Below are 10946 nucleotides of genomic sequence, written 5' to 3' on the forward strand. Positions count from 1 at the left end.
GCCACGACACTCGCTGACGTTACTGCAGCAGTGGCTGCAGTTACCGGTCCCAGCAGATGAACAGCTTGGATTCAAGGGACCTACAGAATTTGCTGGCGTCACTCACTAGCTGGATAGCGGTGGGACCCACAGCTCTTACTGACGTCAATCAGCTGTAAAGCTGGTGTGAGGTACCCAGCCAAACCGTTCAGCAGGTGGGTCCCACATGGGGCCCACCACGTACATATTTATATATGATATATATATATATATATATATATATATATTTGAAAATGGCTGGACGGACGGTGTGCATTCAAATCACATCCATCGAAGTGGGTCCCACTGTCAAGGGTCTAGAGGTGTGGATAAGGCCCATACATCACGGTGCATCCCGTGCAGCACCGTCCAAATGGACGGTGCAAATGCAGAATACATATATCCAAGGGGTCCCACGGACCTGCTGACGCTAATCAGCAGTTTTAGCTGTTAGTCGTCCAGCAGATGGACGGCCCAAATGCATCATACATATATTAAGGTGGGACCACACGTGTGGGATCCACCAGCTTTAGATAAATCTGAAATTTGTGTTTTCCTTTCACTTGGGTAGCAAGGCAGTCCAGCTGCTGGATAGTGAGCACTCCACTGTTTTGACAGCTTGTGGTCCCCTGGATAGCATGGATCAAGTGGGCCATACAATCATCATCATCATCGAGAACGAATAGAGAGAGAGAGAGAGAGAGAGAAACGTGGTGGGGAGAGACCCCCCCACTATTGGGCCTCCCTTATACAATGCATACATTAAGTGGGTCCCATAACAAGTGGGCTCTTAAAATAAAATCAACAGTGGATCACCTACCTATCGGCCTTCTTCTTTAGCTCTTTAAACTCCTTGGCTCCTTAGCTCCCACTTTGATGGTGGAAGATGGGGATTGAAGGGTGGAGATTGGGGTAGGGAAGTGAGCCACACTTGAGTTGCTTGGGAAGCTTGGACGTTGCTCCCTTGGAAGCTTGAGAGTGAAGAGAGATAATGAGAGAGAGAGAGAAGTGATGGATGGAAAGAGATGGGATGGGTGTAAGGAAGGGATGAGTTGGGTTGAATTGGGTGAGAGAGGGATGGGTGGAGAGAGAGAGAGTTGACTTTAGGTAAGGGTGGTGTAAGAGGGGGATGGTTACTTATACTTGATTTGATTTATTGATTAATTGATTGATGGGGTAGGTTGTATAAATTCTCTCGAAATTCGCACGCATGGCGTTTTCCTTGAAATGAACTCGGGCCCACATCTTCTGGCTTGGGTATCGCATCGGTGCGCGAGACGCGGCATTGGAATCGCGGCGACGACGCGGTCGCGAGGATACAAGTCTCGGGTTAAGCCGACATAAATATATAGGATGCGACTTAGGATCACGCGCAAATGCTGATTATAGGTCGCGAGTTGCCAGAATTCGACCGAGAGGACCGCGGAAGCCTATAGAACGGTATGGACTATGATGCGGGCCTTACATAATGATACTAGCAGGTTAACATTTTTATACAGTTGTAATCTCTCTCTCTCTCTCTCTCTCTCTCTCTCTCAGGACAGATCAGAAGAATAAGATTAGGATCTTCCAATCTTGGAGGATTCAGATGTAAAATTACCTTTTTCCTGTTTATCTTGTCATATCAATAGTTTGGAGCGCCAAACCTTTGATCCACAGCTATTTGGATGATACATTATCGGTAAAAAATCTAGCCCATTGGTTTTGGGTGGACCATGATTCTAGAGACCAAGTCAGAATTCTCCTTTACTGCCTCTATCTCTAACATGCTGAAGGAGTATCTTGCTGGGAATGTTTTTGAGACAGCCTATCCAGGGTGGGACACAACTTACCATGGGCCTGTGCCCTGTATACTATGCAAAAAGATTAAGGCCACCTTCACATTGTTTTTTTAAAAAACAATCCATACCATCCATCCATCGGTGCATGCTTTAGACCTTTCTTCTTTTTTTTTTGGCAATGTGCAAGTAGTTGGCTGCAAAGAATAAAAGGGAGCCCAATGATAGATGTTTACTGAACACCACCCACAGGCCACACAATCATGCCCAACATTGCACTTTATCCTAACCATTGCGCATTGCCGGAAAAAAGAAGAAAATCTGTGGATAATTAAGGTCTAGAGCACACAACGCCAAGTTTAATTATCATGCTTACCTTTTTTGGTGTTGCATGCTCTAGACCTTAACTATCCACAGATTTTTGTTCTTTTTTTGGGCAATGCGCCATAGTTAAGTTAAAGTGCAGTTTTGGGCATGATTGTCTCAAGCCTTTTTGCAAGTTGTTCATATGAATGGGTAGAGTGAGGGTGCACGAAAATGGAAGAAGAAAGGGTTTGGAGAGGGATTTTTTTTTGTGGGGTTGTGAGAGAAATTTCAAGAAAAGGAAAGCTTGGAAGGGTGATTTGTGAAGGAAGGAGGGTTTGGGAGAGGTTATAAACGTCCGATCGTGGAGGAGTGGGCCACACTAGGCCCTAGCTGCGTCAGCCCGAGCCGGCCCGCGGGGCGGCGAGGGCTCGCCGGACTGATGAGGGCCTCGCCAGTCTCTGGAGTGTTTGGCGAGGGCTCGCCGTTTGGGCGAGGTCCTCCTCTCCCCAGGGTCAAAAAATGATGTGGGTCTCTTTCAGCATCTTGTTTGTTGGGGCTGTTGATTCCTAATCTTTGCCTTCCCATTTTTCTTTCCTTAGTAAAGCTTGAGTAAACTTCCAAGAAAAAAAAAAAAACCTTTTATGCTGACAAAAGTTGATGCTTTTTTTAAGTTTGTTCATTCACATTGCCATTGGCTTATTAGTTGTATGATTTTTAGTTATGCATTTTTCTCAGTAACTCTTGCCTTATTCTATTTTCCACTTTGTTCAGTGGAGCTGAGATTGGGAGATTTGTTGCTATGCTTCGGAATTCTTCTTCTATTCTCAGGTCATGCGCTGCTTTTGCTTTGCTATAGGTAATTGCAACAACTTCACTTGTCCAATCTTTTCTTTGATTTTTTTTTTCAAACAATGTGTGGCATTCACAAAAACTAGTGGTTTCTTTCTTGTTCACATAACACTATTGCTAAAGCTAATCTCCAACTCTTTGTGACATTATGAGATCATATTAGCCTTTTTGATTTCTTCATGCGTTCAGAAAATCAGTTGGTCAATTAATTGTTTTCACAATCACTTAACATGAATTCATATTTTAAGGGACTGATCTCATGTTGAAAAGGGTGCATCCAATAGGCAGATCATCAACCATAGTTCTACAACTCGTCGACTCTGCCCAAAACAAGGCCATAAACTCAACAAAGTGACTCGACTGAAGTCACGGGACTCATCCTAATCATTTTTTCATCCAATAGGTATTTTCTCTTGCTTTAGACGTTGTTTTATAGCATAGTGTTTGTAATTATCATTTTCCTTGCTATAGTAGATGGCTGAACATGATTCATCTCAATTTTTTGAATAGGATTCTTATTAAACAATCGTGTGAATTATTTTTTGAATGACCATCAAATGTAAGATTTCAAATAAAAAAATAAAAAATAAAAAAATCTAGCGATATTTTTTTTTATTCACGGACATTGTAGCGATAAACTAAATCCATCGCTAATTTCTGAACAAGAAAAATGACAGATTTGAGGTCCTTCTCTCTACTCATATTAGCGACGGACCTTATCCATCGCTAATATTTTTAATGACTATTTTTTCAAATTTTAACAACGGACTTTTTTTATTTTTTGCGACAGATCTTATCTGTTGCTACGATGTAACGGACCTTATCCGTTGCAGATTAAACAATGGATTTTATCCGTTAGAAAAAAAATGACCTAGTAAACACCGATGGACCAAGCGACGGACCAAAACCGTCATTTATTTGGTTTTACGACGAATTTGGTTTGTTGTAAATTCATGATTTTGGCGTAGTGAGGAACAGCCTAGCCCAACCCAAATTCTGGGCCCTTGGTGATGTATTAGGCTAGGCCAAACCAGGCCCAGTTAGGGCCTTGGTTACGGACGATTCTAGGCCCAATCTGGGCCACTTGTTGGGACAATCTGGTGGGCCCAGTCACTCTAATGCAAGCCCAAATGACCTTGTTCATGGGTCCTTTCAAACCCCCACACAACTTCAATATGTTAGTTAGCTAAAACTTTAGGAACGCTTGACTAATATAAACTATGACTTAAGAAACTACTTGTGTGATTTTGGGCCGCAAGGTACTCACGGGAACTTGAATCGAGGACGAGAATACGACCCTACAGGTGATGACTTCTCCCCTTGAGCTTTCCATCTCTAAATTAAACCAAGGATAGTTTTTATAATAACTACAAATGATATCCTAAAATTGGTTAATCACTCGGTTAGTTTACTTGAATATGTCTTATAATTGATTAAATCACTTGGTTAGTTTACTTGAATACATGTCTTAGAATTGATTAAATCACTTGGTTAACTTACTTGAATACATGTCTTGGAATTGATTAAATCACTTGGTTAGCTTAGTTGAATACATGTCTTAGAATTGATAAGCTATGATCATACATATCCAATATAAATGTTAGAACTTGATTCCTTATGTGACTCTTGAACTACATGAAAACATGAGTTTTACTTTGATTATTGAATCATGCCTTAGTCATTTTAGATAGTTCGCTACTCGATCTCTATGTCATCCTCTCATATTATTGTATTATTTGCAAGACACATATGAATCAAAATCTCTCTAGGGAAACTTCTATTTAAAGAGAGTCCGTACTTAGGGTGAAACAAGATTGATTATGATAAGACCAGACCCTCAACATGAAAGTTATGTTAGTGGCAGTTTAATTCATGGGATTTACCATCTATGGGTGATTTCACCTACCTGACTATGGAATGAACCATTCAATGCTTTTACCGCCGTTGTTTATCCGCATTTGGATCATGCATACCAAATCATTTTAATCATCGTATTTAATACCTTCGTCATTTCATTCCTACCTAGCATACAATGGTAGTTTCCCATATATTGAGAATTGATTGGCCACATGTTATTGGGTTCTATCCACACCCTAAGGTGATAGACTCATGGGCCGGGGATGGTGAAATGGGACATTATGCCCAAGTCATCGACTTATGCTGGGTGACAAGCCTCCTATAGTGACCTTAAGCTTTATGAAACCGGCTGATTGTAATTGGATTAATAATGACTTAGTTAATCATGCATACATGGCATATTGACGATGATGGGTGGATATTTTTAGATGTTGTAGCACGTGCCTCCAAGTTATTGGGGTATCGTTTTGCTAGCTGCCAGACTACTAATTATCGATTTACGTACGTGATGTACGATAGACAGTCATTATATCGTACCTGATGTACACACGTGATGTGCTTTGCTAATGGCTAGCCTTTACATGGGTGGCGAGCCCAACTGCCGACTGGATGAGCATCCTCAGGTTGATGATGCATTCACACATCCATACATATAATAAGACTGCATTTTGTTATGTTTTGTTTGCCTGTTTACTTTCATGTTATACTTGTCTAGGGCAGCGGTGTGTAATCTTGAGGAAAATTCACACTGAGCTGGCCACTCATTCATCGATGTTCAACCGTACAAAGGACGCAGGTGCAAGTTTGAGCAATTATTACACGAATCTCAGGATGGTTGCAGCTGGAGCAGATGCGGAGCTGTACGAGGAGGAGCCACATCAAGAAGCGGCGGAATACTTTGGACTAAATCAGTAGATATAGATGTTGTTGTTTATTTAGTACATTTGAACTAGAGGTTTTGTATTTGGATCCCCAGCTGAGTGGACCAAGATATTGTTATTATTTGGTTGTAGCTTATACTATGCTTGGTTTCGCTATTTGCACTTTGATTTTATTTTGATTGCCACTTAATGATCTATTAACTCCCGGGTTTTCAGGAAACGAGTTGTATACTCGGGTTCCAAAAACTATGGCGTTACACGAGGTGATGAATAAGCATTTCAAATGTCGAGCCTTTGGCACATGCCACAAAACCTATTATTGTCAAACCGTCTCCTGTTGTCTAATACGATAGTGTGCGGGATACCGAATTGACAGACAGTGTTTTTCCACACGAAGTCAGTCACCTTCTACTCAGTGATCTGGGTCACGGCTCGGATTCCACCCACTTTATGAAGTAATCAACTACTCTAATTGCATACCGAGTTTGTCCTTTGCCTTAAGTAGTGGCCCAATGATGTCGATCACCGGCGAACAGCCATGGTCCGCTCATGGGGGTCATCTCTTCTGCGGGCTGCCTGGGGACGACCGCAAACCTTTAGCACTTATCACATTTTTAAGTAAAAAACTTGTAATCCTCTTGGAGCATTGGCCAAAAGTAACCTTACCGGATGACCTTATGAGCCAAAGCTCACCCACCAGAATGGTTACCGCAAATGCCCTCGTGAATTTCCCGCAAGACATAATTTGCTTCTTCTAGTCAAAGACATCTAAGGTAAGGTAAGGAGAATCCCTTTTTGTACAGGATGTAGTCGATAATCACATACAGAGCTGATCTAATCTTCAGCCGTCGTGCTTCCTACTTATCCTCGGGGAGCTTTCCTTCCTAGAAGTACTTTATAATCGAGTCCATCCAACTTGGGGTTGCATGCACGGGTTGAACAACTTCATGACTGATTCAGTAAATGCTTGGCTTAGCGAGAAATTCTATCGGGACGTTCCTCGGAATGTCTCCGTCAGTTGCTGAGGCTAGCTTTGCAAGAGTGTCTACCCATGAGTTATCCGCTCTTGGAATTTGGCTGACGCTACATTTCTAGAATTTACCTATTAACTTTCGAGCTTCGTTCAAATATGCAATCATCCGAGCTTCCTTCGCCTAGTATTCCGCTGATATTTGGTTGACAACGAGTTGTGAGTCGCATCGGACTTTGAGTGTTCTGACTCCCATGGCGGCTGCCAACCTGACCCCCCCTAATAATGCTTCATACTTAGCCACATTGTTCAAAGCATGGAAGTTGAGCCTTATAGCATACTGAATAGTCATTAGGTCAGGTGCTAGGAGGACGATTCCTGCTCCGCCGCGCTTATAGTTGGAGGAACCTTCCATATTCAGTGTCCACTTGCCTGGGTCCACCACTTCTGCTTTGGAATCCTCAGCAGGCTGAATAGATCAGAGCCCCCCGGTATCTTCATTAGATCGCACGATGGAGTCGAAAAGTTCTTCAGTGCTGGCAATGTTGGCCTCAATCCCTTGTACGAAAAGCTCTACGATGAAATTGGTCACCGCTTGTCCTTTGATAGGCGCTCCTAGGCTGATATTTGATGTCGAATTCGCTGAGTTCGATCGCCCATTTGGTCATCCGTCCGGATACCTCAGGCTTCTAAAGCACTTGACGAAGAGGCTGGTCTGTGAGGACCACTACCGTGTGGGCTTGGAAATAAGGCTGAAGTCATCAACTAGAAACTATTAGAGCCAAAACAAGCTTCTCCAAGCTCGAATATCGGGTTTCAGTCGCGACTAGAGCTTTGATAACATAGTATACCAGGCGTTGTTTCCCCTCGGATTCTCGGATGAGTACAAAGCTTACTGCCGAGGAGGATAACGCTAAGTAGAGCATTAGGGGTTCTCCTTCCTCTGGCTTCGATATCAGTGGGGGTGCCCCCAAGTACCATTTTAGTTGCTGGAATGCTTGCTCGTAGTCCGGAGTCCACTCTGCTTCTTATTACCCTTCAATTGTTGGAAAAAGGGGAGGCACTGGTCAATTGCTCTAGAGACAAAGCGGTTATTCTCCCAGTGAGGCATTGAATCTCTTTCAAAGTCTGAGGAGACCTCATGTCTAGCAGGGCCTTGATCTTGTCAGGGTTTGCCTCGATCCCTCTTTGACTGACTTAAAAGCTGAGAAATTTAGCTAAGCCCACGATGAATGCACACTTAGTCAGATTTAATTTCATTTGGTATTTCCTCAAGATGGAGAAAGTCTCACCGAGGTCAGTCAAGTGGTCGGTTACCTTGACACTCTTCACTAGCATGTCGTCGACATAGACCTCCATGAATCATCCGATCTATTGAGTAAATATTTTGTTTACTAGCCGCTGATATGTTGCTCCTATGTTCTTCAACCCAAAAGGCATGACTCTATAGCTGTAGAGGCCTTTATCCGTGACAAAGGTTGTCTTCTACTTGTCTGAGGAGTGCATTGCTATTTGATTATATCCTGAGTATGCATCCATGAATGTAAGGAGTTCGTGCTCGGCTGTGCTGTCGACCAGTTAATCGATCCTAGGGAGGGAAAAGTTGTCCTTAAGGCAAGCTTTGTTTAAATCAGTGTAGTCGACACAAACTTACCATTTTCCATTGGATTTCTTCACCAATACCACATTGGCAATCCAATCGGGATAGTACACTTCCTTGATGAACCTTGCGTCCAAGAGTTTGCCAACCTCTTTGGCGATCGCGGCATACCGCTCTAGTTCAAACATTCTTCTTTTTTCTTGACCGGCCTGCAACTTGGTTCCACGTTCAACTTGTGAACGATTACTCCGAGGTTGATGTCCGATATGTCTTAATGAGACCAGGCGTACACATCTCTATTTTATTGAAGGAAGTCCATCACTTGCGCACATTGTTCAAGAGTCAGCAATGATCTGACTTAAACTGTTCTACTCAGGTCAGCCTTATCGAGAGGAATGGTCAGAAGATCTTCTATTAGAGAGCTTCTCTCTGAGGAGTCTTTCCTGGGGTCGAGTAAGTTGACCGTGAGGGCTTGCTTGGGCATTCCTTTTCTCAACGTGGTTAAATAACATTGCCAAGCCTCCCATTAATCTCCTTGGAGATAGCCAACCCCGTCCTTGGTAGGGAACTTCATCGTGATGTGGTATGTGAATACCACGACCTCATGAAGTTGAGGGAAGGTCGCCCAAGGATGACGTTGTAAGTTGACAGACAATTTACTGCTATGAAATTCACCATTAGGGTGACCTGATTCCGCCCTTCTCCAACTGTAACAGGGAGGAGAATGGCACCCTCGGAAATGACCTTGTCTCCTGCGAAGCCTTGCAGTGGGGTTTGGATAGGTCGGAGGTGCAATCTGTTGACTCCCATCTTATCAAACGCCTCAGAGTATAGTATATTGGCTAAGCTTCCTATATCCACGAGGATGTGATACACTTTTCAGTTGGCTATGGTCATATCCACTACCAGAGCATCGTCATGCGGATGTTGGATGTCATGCGCATCTTCCTTGGATAATGTCAAGCTACATGGGCTCATGCATTGTTCCTTGTGCGACCTGTTGGCAAGGTGGACATAATGGTCTGGATGAGAATTCCAGGCATGAGCCTTTCAGGCACAATTTGAGTCTTTGCCCCCCGCGGGTCCACCACAAATGGTACCAATCTCAATGCTGGTGTCGGTAGTCCTGCTCGGCTACTCATCTTTCCAAGCTTGTCTATCTTCTTTGACGTACTCATGCAGATTTCCACTGCGGATGAGAGTTTCGATCTCCTACTTGAGGTCGACACAATCGTTGGTGTTGTGGTCATGGTCACGATGAAAACAACAATATTTTTACTTATGTCAATGATTCGCGTCAGCTTTCATGCGGCTCGGTCACCTCAGAAGCTTTTTGTCTCGGATTTCTAGTAGGACTTGCTCTAGAAAGGCGTTGAGGGGAGTGTACAAACTGAATTGACTCTCGAGATGTCTACTCATTCTTTGACCGTGTGAAGTGTCTTCATTCAATCTCTTCTTGTTAGAGGACTTCCGGGGTGGGGCTCCTCTTTACGTTTCTTATCCTTCACAAAGATTTCGATGTTCCGCGTAGATTTTTGAGAACTAAAGAGATCCACAGCGTTTAAGTACTTCTGAGCTCAGTTGATGAGTTCTCCCAAAGTGGTTGGAGAGTTCTTTCCGATCGAGAAGAGGAACCTTCCTTCTCTAAGGCCAGAGATCATTGCAGTCAACGCGATCTTGTCAGAATAGTCGTCGACTTGTACCGCCTCTCTGTTGAACAGCATAATGTAGTCCTTCAGTGTTTCTCCCTCCCTCTACTTGATCGTGAGCAGGTGAGTGGACGACTTTCATCATTCTTTCCCAATGATGAATTGTGTTAAGAATGCTTTGCTGAGGTCGGCGTATGAGCCAATTGATTTTGGCTTTAGCTGCCTATACCAGCTTCATGTGACTCTTGTGAGGGTTAGAGAGAATGTGCGACACATGATCAGTCCGAAGGTTGATTGGAGTTCCATCCAGGATCGGTAAGATTCCATATGTTCAGTCTAATCCCTAGAATCGAAATATTGTGCGATGAGTGGCATCCGGAACCTCAGCGGCATAACTGAGCTCATGATCTTGTTGGTGAATGAGGGTTCCGTCTCTTCCATCATCGCGTCTATCATGGTAGGAGCCTATGCGTGGTAAGCTCGGTGCGTAGTGTCAATCTGACCTCGCAATTCGTCGAGTTAAGCCTCCCAAGGGTTATTGTTTTCGATGACAGTTAAAGGGGCTGGATATGCTTTGGGAGTTTTCACATTTCTCCAACTCGTGACGTAAGTCAAAGGGGGCTAGTACTGATGTCCTTGAAACGTGGGAAGGTGCCCAAGCAAACATGACTCAGGATGCTACCCTCCTAGAGCCAACGGGTGCAGAGTCTTCAACAACCGTCGGGGCCATTATCTCCTGGTTGGGGAGTGGGAGCTGTCTTTCTAATAATCGTCTCATTTGGCTGAGCTCGTTGGCCAATGTCTCAACTTGGTTCTGCAACGAAAGGCATCGTCCTCCCCCGGTTCTGGGATTACTACGTTGGTCCCATGGAGGCTGATTCGACTTGAAGTTGGCGAGTTATGTTACCTAGCTAGCTCGGGACTAACGGTTGTAGCCTGAGGGAGATTTTTCTTTCTTCCTTTCGCCATTGCTCTCTCTTGGTAAAGCAGGAACAACTTTTCACGTCATGTCCACAGACGGCACTAAAATGTTGAGGC

Source organism: Magnolia sinica, chromosome 19 (genome assembly GCF_029962835.1).
Source record: "Magnolia sinica isolate HGM2019 chromosome 19, MsV1, whole genome shotgun sequence".
NCBI classification, from domain to species: Eukaryota; Viridiplantae; Streptophyta; class Magnoliopsida; order Magnoliales; family Magnoliaceae; genus Magnolia; species Magnolia sinica.